The sequence below is a fragment of the Echinops telfairi genome, unplaced genomic scaffold, assembly GCF_000313985.2.
Source record: "Echinops telfairi isolate 266 unplaced genomic scaffold, ASM31398v2 ScPeMD7_5592;HRSCAF=6446, whole genome shotgun sequence".
Lineage (NCBI taxonomy): Eukaryota > Metazoa > Chordata > Mammalia > Afrosoricida > Tenrecidae > Echinops > Echinops telfairi.
Window position 1 is genome coordinate 12,995,161 of NW_022109491.1, and position 10,169 is coordinate 13,005,329.

General features: G+C 53.6%; 1 protein-coding gene across 1 annotated transcript in view; it reads right to left on the reverse strand.

Moving 5' to 3' along the window:
- The window catches only part of SGK2 (serum/glucocorticoid regulated kinase 2), a 23,054-nt gene extending 18,352 nt beyond the window's left edge, over positions 1-4,702 (reverse strand). The window contains exon 1 of the mRNA XM_045295364.1: positions 4,547-4,702. The gene's annotated coding sequence lies outside the window, so the exon portion shown is untranslated. The remainder of the gene's footprint in view (positions 1-4,546) is intronic.
- Positions 4,703-10,169: the final 5,467 nt, after the last annotated feature.

A 10,169-nucleotide genomic window follows, 5' to 3' on the forward strand; every position in this document is an offset into this window, starting at 1 on the left:
TGTGTGTGTGTGTGTGTGTGTGTGTGTGTGTGTGTGTGTGTCTGTGTGAGAAAGAGGGAGAGAAAGGGGTCCTGCCCAGAAGATAATATTATCTCCAGAGCCTGTCCAGGCCCCTGTGGACCATCCAAGGGTCAAAATGAGTCTCAGAGACCTTAGCAGCTGAAGCCTCTCCACCTTCCAGGGCCTGCAGCTGTTTCGCAAAGAGCCCAAGGCTTGGGTGTCTGGCTCAGTCCAGCTAGCCCTAGTTTCCGACTGCCAAGCCCTTGGCCCGCTGGCCCTACGCTTGATGGCCCCTCATGGGTTCTGACCTTCTGGCCCCAAAGCGGGCCTGGTTGGGTGACAACAATCTGCTGCCTAAAGATAAGCCAACAGCATGTCAGCCTGCACCCTGGCTGGTGAAGACCTCGCTGTCCGGGTGGTGGCCCGCTCCTCAGGGTCCCCTCCCCTCCCTAGCTCACGCAGTGATCTGAAGGCATCGGGGACTGGACTCTGTCAGCTGTCTTCCCGCAGCTTCCTTTGTGCCCAGCACCTTCCACCGGCGAGGGCCCCATGGAGCTCAAGTGGAGGGGGTCGGTAAGACAGGGAACTGAGTCCAGTGGTCTGGGAGGGCGGGGTGAATGCCTCCAAAAATGCAGGGGTCTGAGGGTATTGGCAAAAGAAAACCCGAGTGAACAGTATCACAGTTGTCCATCTTTCAACCCAACAGATGTACTGAACTGATAATACACAGGCTGGCCCGGTGTCGTGTTGACAAAACAGGCAGCCAGAACAAGGACATTTCTTTCCATAAGGGGCCCCCAATGGGGCCCTGTGTCCACCAGCACAGCCACAGTGCTCACCAGAACCGTCGGATGGCAGGCTCTTTGAGAGACCCCGTGGGCTATGATAGCTCCTCGCTCAACCTCCTAGCCCTCTGCAGATACTGCTGCTCTCTCTGGCCTCCCTCCAGGTGGACATCTAGAGAGAGATGCCTGGACTCACTAGCTCTGCTCTCTCTCCTCCTTTTCTCTCCCTGAGCGCGCTCCAATCAGGCTTTCATCCCGGCACTCAACACCACAGCCACGGGCCAGTAGCTTCCCTGTGCCAAAGCTGATGCTCAGTCCTCAGCCCCCTGACTTCCTCTGAGCGGGTTCCTCCTCGGAGTCTGACATGGTCCCCTTTCCTTCTTCCTGGCTGACTGCTCCGTCTCAGACGCCCCTCCTGGCTTGTCCTCCCCTCTCCACCCTTCCCTGCTGGCCAGTCTCAAGCTCCATTCCTGGGACCCCCTTCTTCCTACATTGCTCCCAGGTGGTCTCACACAGTGTTATGGCTTTAGACACCTTGGGGGATTAGGCACTGGGCTGCCAACTGCAGGGTCAGTGGTTCCAATTCACCACTTGCTCCAAGGAAGAAAGATGAGGCTTCCTGCTCCTGTAAAGGCCGGCAGCTTCAGAGGCCTAAAGGGGGTGCGGGGGCTGCTGTTCCACTCTGTCCTGTAAGGTCACCAGGGGCCACAGTTGACTGGACGGCAGTGAACTTTATACGCAACAGTTTCCCAACGGCTCTCATGTTCCGATTCACTACCCAACTCTGGGCTCATGTATCGAACTGCTTCCTCATCAGTGCCCTAGCTCTGTGCCTACACACATCTCAATCTTAACATGTCCCCCAAAGAATCTTGATTCACCGTCCTCCTACTCGGTCCCACCTGGTCCTCCTCCTTCAGTCCTGCCAGGCTCAGCAAGTGGCACTACCATCTCCTAAAACGTTCAAGCCGGCAACTTGAGACTAGCATGAGAAAGCTTCTCACCACCCCCACTCCCCAGTGGAAACATATCCCCAGTCTCCGCGGTTCCTCGGCCCTGCTGCAGGGACCCCACCGTGAGCGTTCTCCCCCATCCTATACAGTCACCACGAGTCAGAACCGACTTGATGGCAGTGGGTTTGAGGGAGAAATTGACGCAAAGGGAGGGGTGAAGGCAATGCCAGCAAGGAGGTAGAGGGTGGGCGCAAGCCAGGGCATGCTGGTGGCCCTCAGAAGCTGGACAAGACCCAGAACAGCTCCCCCACCCCCCGCCCCCGTGACGTGAGAGGGCACAACCAGAAAGGAAAGGTAAGCCTATGTCCATCACAATGGGATTGTATGTGTGATACACTGTCAGGTTCCAAAACGATTTCCCCAAACACCGGGTAGAATCACAATAGAACAACAGACAGTCCTGGACAGAGTGTGAGGAAGAACGCAGCACAAAATCCAAAATCATAAAGAAGACCAAACTCACTGGTCCGAGAGCCTGGTGAAACCCTGGCGACTCTGGCCTTTGACCCCTTCAAACCTGGAACTGGACCCGCTCCCAAAGACTACCCGAGAGCCAGACCCCAGCCAGGCTAGAGTTGGCAGGGGAACCCATGAGGAACAGGCTCCTCCAGCAATCCATCCCTAGGGACCACAAGGGAAGGGTTTGCCCCCAATGTTCAGAAGGTGACAATGGGCAGGAAGAAAGCATGGATGGAAACAGGAAACCCCGGGGAGGAAGTGGGTAGAGGGCTGTCCCGTGGATGGGGGCACAATGAATGTCACAAAGTACAGGCGTACACACTGTGATACAGGAGACAAACTGGCTCTGAAACGTTCGCCCGCACCACAGGACAATGTTCCCATCTATATGTGGGTGTAGGAGGGTACCATTTTTGTAAAAGCAAAAAGTCATAAGCCCTTTGGGTACTCGTCGTTAGGTGCCACGGCATCCGTGTTGACTTACAGTGATCTCACGGGACCCAGTGGAAGTGCCTCACGGGGTTTTTCGATTGCAATCTCTTTATGCCAACACATCCGCCAAGTCTTTTCCCTCTCTCAGAGCTGCTGAGTGGATCCAAACCGTCAACCCCTCAGTTGGCAGCCCAGCACTTAGCCAGTGCACCCCCAGGGTCTCTTCGCTGGTAGATGGCCAGAAAAAGCGGGAGAGCCATGGCCTGAGGGCACCGCGGTGTCGCAGGTTGTTCATGTTAGTTACTAGGTGCCCCATGTCGGGCCCACCCACAGGGGTCACAGATACAACAAAAGGAAACCGCACTGGGTGCTGTGCCAACCTCGCCATGGGTTCCATCTTCAAACCACTGCGTTAGTCCGCAGCATCCAGGGTCTTCTTTTGCGCTGACCCTCTACTTTACCAAGCATCGTGCATCTGGCTTAGGCAAAAAAAATCCCCCAAAGCCAAACCCACTGCCACTGAGTCAATACTGACTCATAGTGGCCACTCGTGGGTTTCTGAGACTGTAACTGTGTAGAAGAGTAGAAAGCCCAGCCTTTCTCCCGAGGAGCTGCTGGTGATTTCCAACTGCAACCCCTGTATCACCAGGGGTGCTGTAGGTCTGGCTTCGGTTAGGCTACGTTTATCTCTGTACGACGTGTGAGTGTGACTTTTCTCAAGACGGCGCCGTTGAGGAGCTGTTTCGCAGCGGGTATTGACACAGTGGCAGTGCGTTTGGTTTTGCATTTGGAAGACAGGTGGCAATGTTGACGTGCCCCATGTCCCCAGGGATCCCGCTCCATTCACCTTGACTGCATCTGGAGCCACACATCCTCGGGCAGCTCTCAGCTCCTACGGTTTCTTTCCCTCCTGTTCCACTGTCTCTTGCCTTTGGCCAGAGGCTGGCCATTGGCGCCTTCTCCTGACTGTAGGCCTCCCCTCCTTGACCTCTCAGGGGCTGGCCACGAGTTCAAAGCTGTGCAGCCTGGGCTTGCGTCCCTCTGCGCCATCACTACCTACTCACACTTCCATCTCCCTGGACCTGCTGAGCAGTTCTCTCCTGGGAACCCGTCTTCTAGCCCACCTGCCCCTTTTCACCTCCCCCAGAAGCCTTACTGGGGCGCCTCCTGCTTTTGAGGTTGCATGGCTTCCTGCTACTGTAGCACGTTCATTTACAGGCCTGCCTGCTGGAGCCCAGTGCAGACCACTGCCAGCCCAGCTCACATACCAGCCTGATCTGACTCGACTCTCACAGCCCCCTGACTTGGGAGTTACCATCCCTCTGTGGAGGAGGAGGAAACATCGGCATGAAAAGGCGGCATGACTTCATTGAGATCCGCAGCTAATAAACCCAATCATTAGAATTGGATCGCAGGCCATCTGATTCCAACACCTCTGGCCTGGAATTGCAGGAAAGGAGTAGGAAGTTAGGTAAGTAGGAAGGGAAGGAAGGAAGGAAGGAAGGAAGGAAGGAAGGAAGGAAGGAAGGAAGGAAGGAAGGAAGGAAGGAAGGAAGGAAGGAAGGAAGGAAGGAAGGAAGGAAGGAAGGAAGGAAGGAAGGTGGATAGTTAGGAAGAATGTTGGGTAACTGCGAATTCAGAACATCAGTTAGTGGGGAAGTGGAGAAGGAGAGAGAAAGGGAAAAGCAGCTGGAAGCACAGATATTAGGAAAGAAGGGAGAAGTTAGGGAGATGAGATGAAAAGAAATTGGAGAAGTAAGGAAGGAAGGAAGCTGAGAAAGAGGTTAGTTAGCGGGGTGACTGGTCAATTCAGCAGACTCAGCAGCCAGGAAGGCAGGCAGCTACCCCAGCTCTCACCTGCAAACTCTGGATCCCAGCTCAGGTGCTGGGGAGCAGCCTGGAAAACGGCTCGGCCCTCCTCTCTCTCTCCATGGTCCTTCTCACCTGAAACCCAATCCTGACTTTCTCAGCAACCTTCTCTGCCTGGAGCGACCTGTCACCCACTCACCAGGGCTCCCAAACCGGCTCTAAGCTCCCAGTCCCAGCTCTGCCTGCTGGGAGCTGGCTTCGAGCTCTCCCAGTTACTAATTAACCATTGATCTGAATTATGATGCCGGTTGCACCCAATGGCTCCTGGGCAGGCCCTGCCCTGGGGACCCTCTGGGCATGGAAAGGTACTGCACCGCTGCAGCTGCGTGACCTTGGCCAAGTGACTTCAGCTCTGCTGTTTACATCAGTTGCTGATGGCAAGTGTCCTGCCTTGCACGGAGGGTCTCTGAGGCCCCCTTTCAACACTGTCACTCATTCCCAGTCCCTGAAATCCCATCTCCTAGTCAGGCTCTAGCCCTAGTGGTGGAGTGGTTATGAGTTGAGCTGTGATCTGAAGGGTCAGCAGTTTGAAACCACCAGCCGCTCCTCGGGAGAAAGCCAGAGCTTTCTACTCCAAAGCCCACAGGGGCCGTTCTACCCGGTCCTGTAGGTCGCTAGGAGGCGGCATTGACTCGATGGCAGTGAGTCTGGTTTGGGTTGCCAAGCTCCACTCAAACACGGACTCTTCCAAGAAGCATCCCCTGACCCCGCCCCGCCCCCCCACTGTGGAGCCTCAATCCTTTCCCAGAGACCAAGGAGGGCTGAGGAGAAGAGGTGTTGTCTCAACCCTCTTCCCAGTCCCCTGTGCAGATGGGTTCCTCCAAACCCTGTTCATTGTGTGACACCTCTGATCTGCTTCCACCTCCCTCCCCATCGGACACCCCTTCCCTTCTTCCCAGCCCCACCCCCCCTCTGGCCCGGACTTGCTGTTAGTCTTCCAAGAGTGCATCTTTGGGTGGCAAGACCATTTTTCTTTGTCTCCTAAGAATGGTGTCGGGCAGGATTTGCCTTTAGGAGGTCCACTGACTTTGCTGAGCCTCAAATCTTCCAAATCTGTCCATGTCATGAGGTGTTCAACAGTTTCATCATTGCGTTTTAATTAGAGATGGATAATAGATCATTGTGCGCATGTACCAGAGTTTACCCATCCCTTCCTCCACAGGCCGACTACTGGGTTGTTTCTTTTCTGCCCTTGTTTGGAGCCAAAGCCTGCCTCCCACAGCCCACTTATCCTGGCACTGCCCTGGGAGAAGATTCACAGCTTAATTGAGACCTGCTCTCTCTGCTTTTTAGAAATCCCAGGTCTGGGGAGACTTGCTCCAGGTCTGGGAAGACTTGCTCCAGGTTGACCCCCAGCTGCCCAGGTGAGGAGGGCCGCCAGTGATCTGTTCTCAGGTGGCAACTCGGCCTGATGTTCACCAGGCTTCATCGGGCACTCTCTCATTAAAAGGTCCATGGCGTGCCAATGATTCTACGGCCTTAAAAACTGTCGGCTCTAACGTGCTCCGGAGGATCCCCAAATTGTCACACTCTCCTCCCACTTCTTCCCCAGACACTGGTCTGTAGGTCTGGCCCCAACCCAGAGAGGGGAGGTGGCTGGTCCCAGCGCACAGAACAAATCAGGGCAGAGCCCAGCGCCCCACCCCTTTGCAGGGCTGCTCAGCAGCTCCACCAGGCTCCGCCCCCTTTGCACACACACACACACACGACAGCCAACACACCCACAGTGGTATTTTGTAACCTGAATCACAGCATTCCGGCTCATGTGAAACAAAAAGCGAAAGCTTCTTTCCCAACACATCTTCGACCTCATTTCCAAAGATGACCAAGCCCATCGCTGCTGATTCCGACTCAAAGCAACCTTCCAAGACAAGGTAGCAGTGCCCCGCAAGAAGAGGTGCGCAGGCTAGCATCCTTACAAACCGCCACATCTTCCCCCTGCAGAGCGGTTCCTGGGTTCAAACTGCCCACTGACTGGTGACCAGCCGGGCGCTTAACCACTGCGCCCCACGCACGGCTCTTAGGAGGGGATTCTTGTGAGGTACCATTGAATCAGTTCCAACGCATGGGTCCCCGTGTACAAGGGAACATAAGCAGGGCTCCATCCTGATCACCTGCACAACCATTGCTGTGTGAGACCATGGTTGCAACCACTGTGTCGATCCATCTCTTTGACGGTCCCCCTCTTTTTCACCGACCGTCTACTTTACCAAGCATGACGTGCTTCTCCGGGGGCTGGCCCCTCCAGACAAACTGGCCAAAGGATGACAGATCAAGCAGGTATAGTGGGAGGGGGAGGGAGAGGGGGAAAAGAGGATCTGATACCAAGGGCTATCAGTAGAGACAAAATGCTTTGGAAACGATGATGGCAACATATGTATAAATGTCCTTGATACAATTGATGTATCAAGATTGTTATGAGCTGTAAGAGCCCCCAATAAAATGATTTCTTACAATTTTTAAAAAGACAGATGTATAAAATTTTTTTAAATCAAATAGAACTGCCAGGTCGATTAAAGATAAACGGGTCCCTTGCTTCATTCTTCAGCTGCCTTAGCAGTTTCCTTGCATTGCTGTATCCACGGGTTTCAACAGCACAATTATATTGGCATCCCTCCATCTTTGTCTTAAAAATTACCAAGGGGCTGTAAACTGATGGTGATAGCAACTGCATGTCCTACTTGGCGTGATTGAAATTTGGAACCATATATGTATTAAATCCCAACTAAGAATAATTATTGAAAAATAGTAAAAGATAAAAATTTGGAAATCATCACAGGCATACCATTACCAAGTGGTATGATTCCTGGCATACCTGTGGGCATGAGGTGTCAGCTCTTACCACGCCAACACTTACTTGTGTGACCTTTTACTTTCCCTGAAGCTAACAAGGGTCTCGTTTAATGGTTTCAGATTCTTAAGTTAATAGGGAAATGCCATTCTTTTTCTACACATTGCTGGAAGCCCCCTCATATATGACCCTCTTCAGCTCTATGGGAAAGATGGTCCAACCCTCCTTCGGCCCTCTCGCTCTCATTTTGCTTGTGGCTTCTCCACCTTCCTTCCTCTTGGTCTTCACCCAGCCAACTGCTCTCACTGGACAACTGTCCACGTGCCAACTGGTCCTCCCTGTCCCTGCCACTCTGGAAACCCCCCTTCCTTTGTGGTTTGTCTGTTACCTCCCTCGTTTTATTTTTCATTTACTCTTTCATCCTCCAATGGTTTTCCGAGGAAAGGCAGAAGGGAGGTAACATGGTGAGACCTTGTGTTTGGGAACGGATCACGAGTTCGCTGGGTACAGCCTTCCGCTGTGGAAATGTGGTGAAGACATTCTCTCGCGCCTTCTCATGTCCAACATGGAGAAGCACCAGGTTGATTGATACTCCCTTGGAGGACACCTGCCCGCTCGTCGCCGGCAGCTTCCTGGCTCTCATCATTCTGACACTGCACAAGTCATGGTAGCTCGGGGCCTTGGCTTTCGCAGCCGCGGTGCTGGGCATTCAGTGAGGCCTTTCAGCATAGCGAGTAGTGTTTCTCAACTCTTGACCAATCTCCTTTTTCACTTACAAATGCTCGTTTTCTCTCCCACTGAGACGATTCCCCCCACCCCTTCTTTGCTATTTTCTGTCTTTTTATTCTGCTTCCTGGGTGACAGGACCACCATCTTTCAACCTCTCTGTGGAATTTGATCTCTGTAATCGCATGCTAATTTCCAAGGGCCCTTCTTGCCCCATGATGTTCATTGTCATAGCAGGCATGACTGAGTAGATTGGGTCATCTTCCCCAGAGGGAAGGATGAGGGAACAATGGATAAGGGTGGGTGCATACTTACCAAGGTGGCAAGCATGTGGTGTTTCTTCTGATGACGTCCCTGGGACAAAGGTTATGAGGACATCTACTGAGATGGCAGGGAGATCAGGGGGCAGAGGCTTGAGGAGCATCAAAAAGGAAGTCAGAGCAGGACAGCTGGACAACTGCCCACGTGTCAAGCTGGCCCTTGTACAATTCCTCAATTCCTCAGACATGGAAGCTCCTAATCAAAATGTGAGAAAAAAACAAAAGGGGGACAAGGGGAGGGCTTGGGCGGCATCCTTGGTATTCTCTTAGCCAACTGGTTTGTACAGGTAGCAAAGAAAATAGAGGAATGATGGCAAGAAAAAGGTCAGAGACATCAAATGGGGCGGGCCTCCCAATTCCCTGCCTGCTCAGTCTCTGGGAACCTTCAGGCATTCTCTTGATGCCGCTGGATGTTTCCGCCACCTGACAGTCTGGGGTTTGAGAATATGGAAGACCTCACTCAATGGTCTGCTCTTAGACCTTTATACACATGGTTATTTCACATGGCTCCGAGGGGCCACACTGCTTAGACTCCTCAACCCAGAGAAGTAAGCCTCCCCACTTATCCCTCTCCCTGGTTTCCTGGCTTTAACGCGGTGTCAAGAGCTGATCATTCGGGGCCTTCAAATCATAGCAGAGAGACCACGCCAGTCTCTCCCATGGAGGTAAGACATGAAATCATTCTATGATTGAACCGTGACAATAGAAACAGACTTGGGCTGCATACCAGCCAGTTGACTTGTTCAAGTTTATTTATGTTGTTCCAAAACACTGACAAAACACACCACATCTTGTCATTTTTTCTCCTCCTGTGTGCCGACGACACAGATTCACAAGAGTCAATTGACATCACACCAGAGGATTCTCCTCAGGAGCACATGTTCACACATTTATTCTCCTGCACACACACACACACAGGCAACACAAAGAAGGTAACTCCACCAAAGTGCTTACAAATGAAAGTGCAAAGAAGCTTCGTTTTCCCATCTGCGCCCACTCACTCTGCTTGGGGAATTACACTGAAAGGCTCTTGCTGCCCGGGACTAGGGCTGGGCTGGGCAAGGGCTGGGTGAGGCTGACGGCAGGGGGGGCAAAGGGCAAGTTTGGAGAATCGGGCAGAGGGCACACGGACACCAAACCACCACCAACTCCCTCTTCCTTGCTGCGCTCCCAGGGCAAGGTGCAATGGTTTCCTTGGGAGCACGGGCGGGCGGGAGTGAAGGGAGGCCAGGTTGGGCAGAGGCAGCCTTCTTACGTTCCAGAATTGGGTTTCTCTCCCAGGAGGCGGCATTTGTGCAAAAAGTGCGGAGGCCTCAGCACTTGGAGGCCTGGGGCCCCTTCCTCCAAGGCCATTGGGCCCCCCTGCCTCTCTCTTAGGCAAGCATCGGGAGTGCAGTTGGCAGATCCATGAGGTACATCTCAGGGCCTCTCTTCAGAAGCTCGGCAAGGTACCAGGGCCCCAGCGGTGCAGCCCTGCTGCCTGCTGCTCATATCACAGTCGCTGAGCTGAGGCCAGGGAGCCGCTGCCCCAGCAGCCAAGATCAGAGATGCCCAGACTGGCTCCTCTTCCCCCGTGGTGAAGGGGCCCCAGTGTAGCCTCTGCCAACCCAGCCCTCACCAAGTTGGCTTGTCCCGTTTCCTCCTGGGAAGGCTATGCTCAGAGCTGCCTCTAAAGGCTGAGAGGGGAGGACTGGGTCCAAAACTTGGAATCTCGAGAGAGTTCACCTGGGGCTGAGTGGCTGCCCTGGCCAAGCTGCCTGGGCCCATGCGAGGG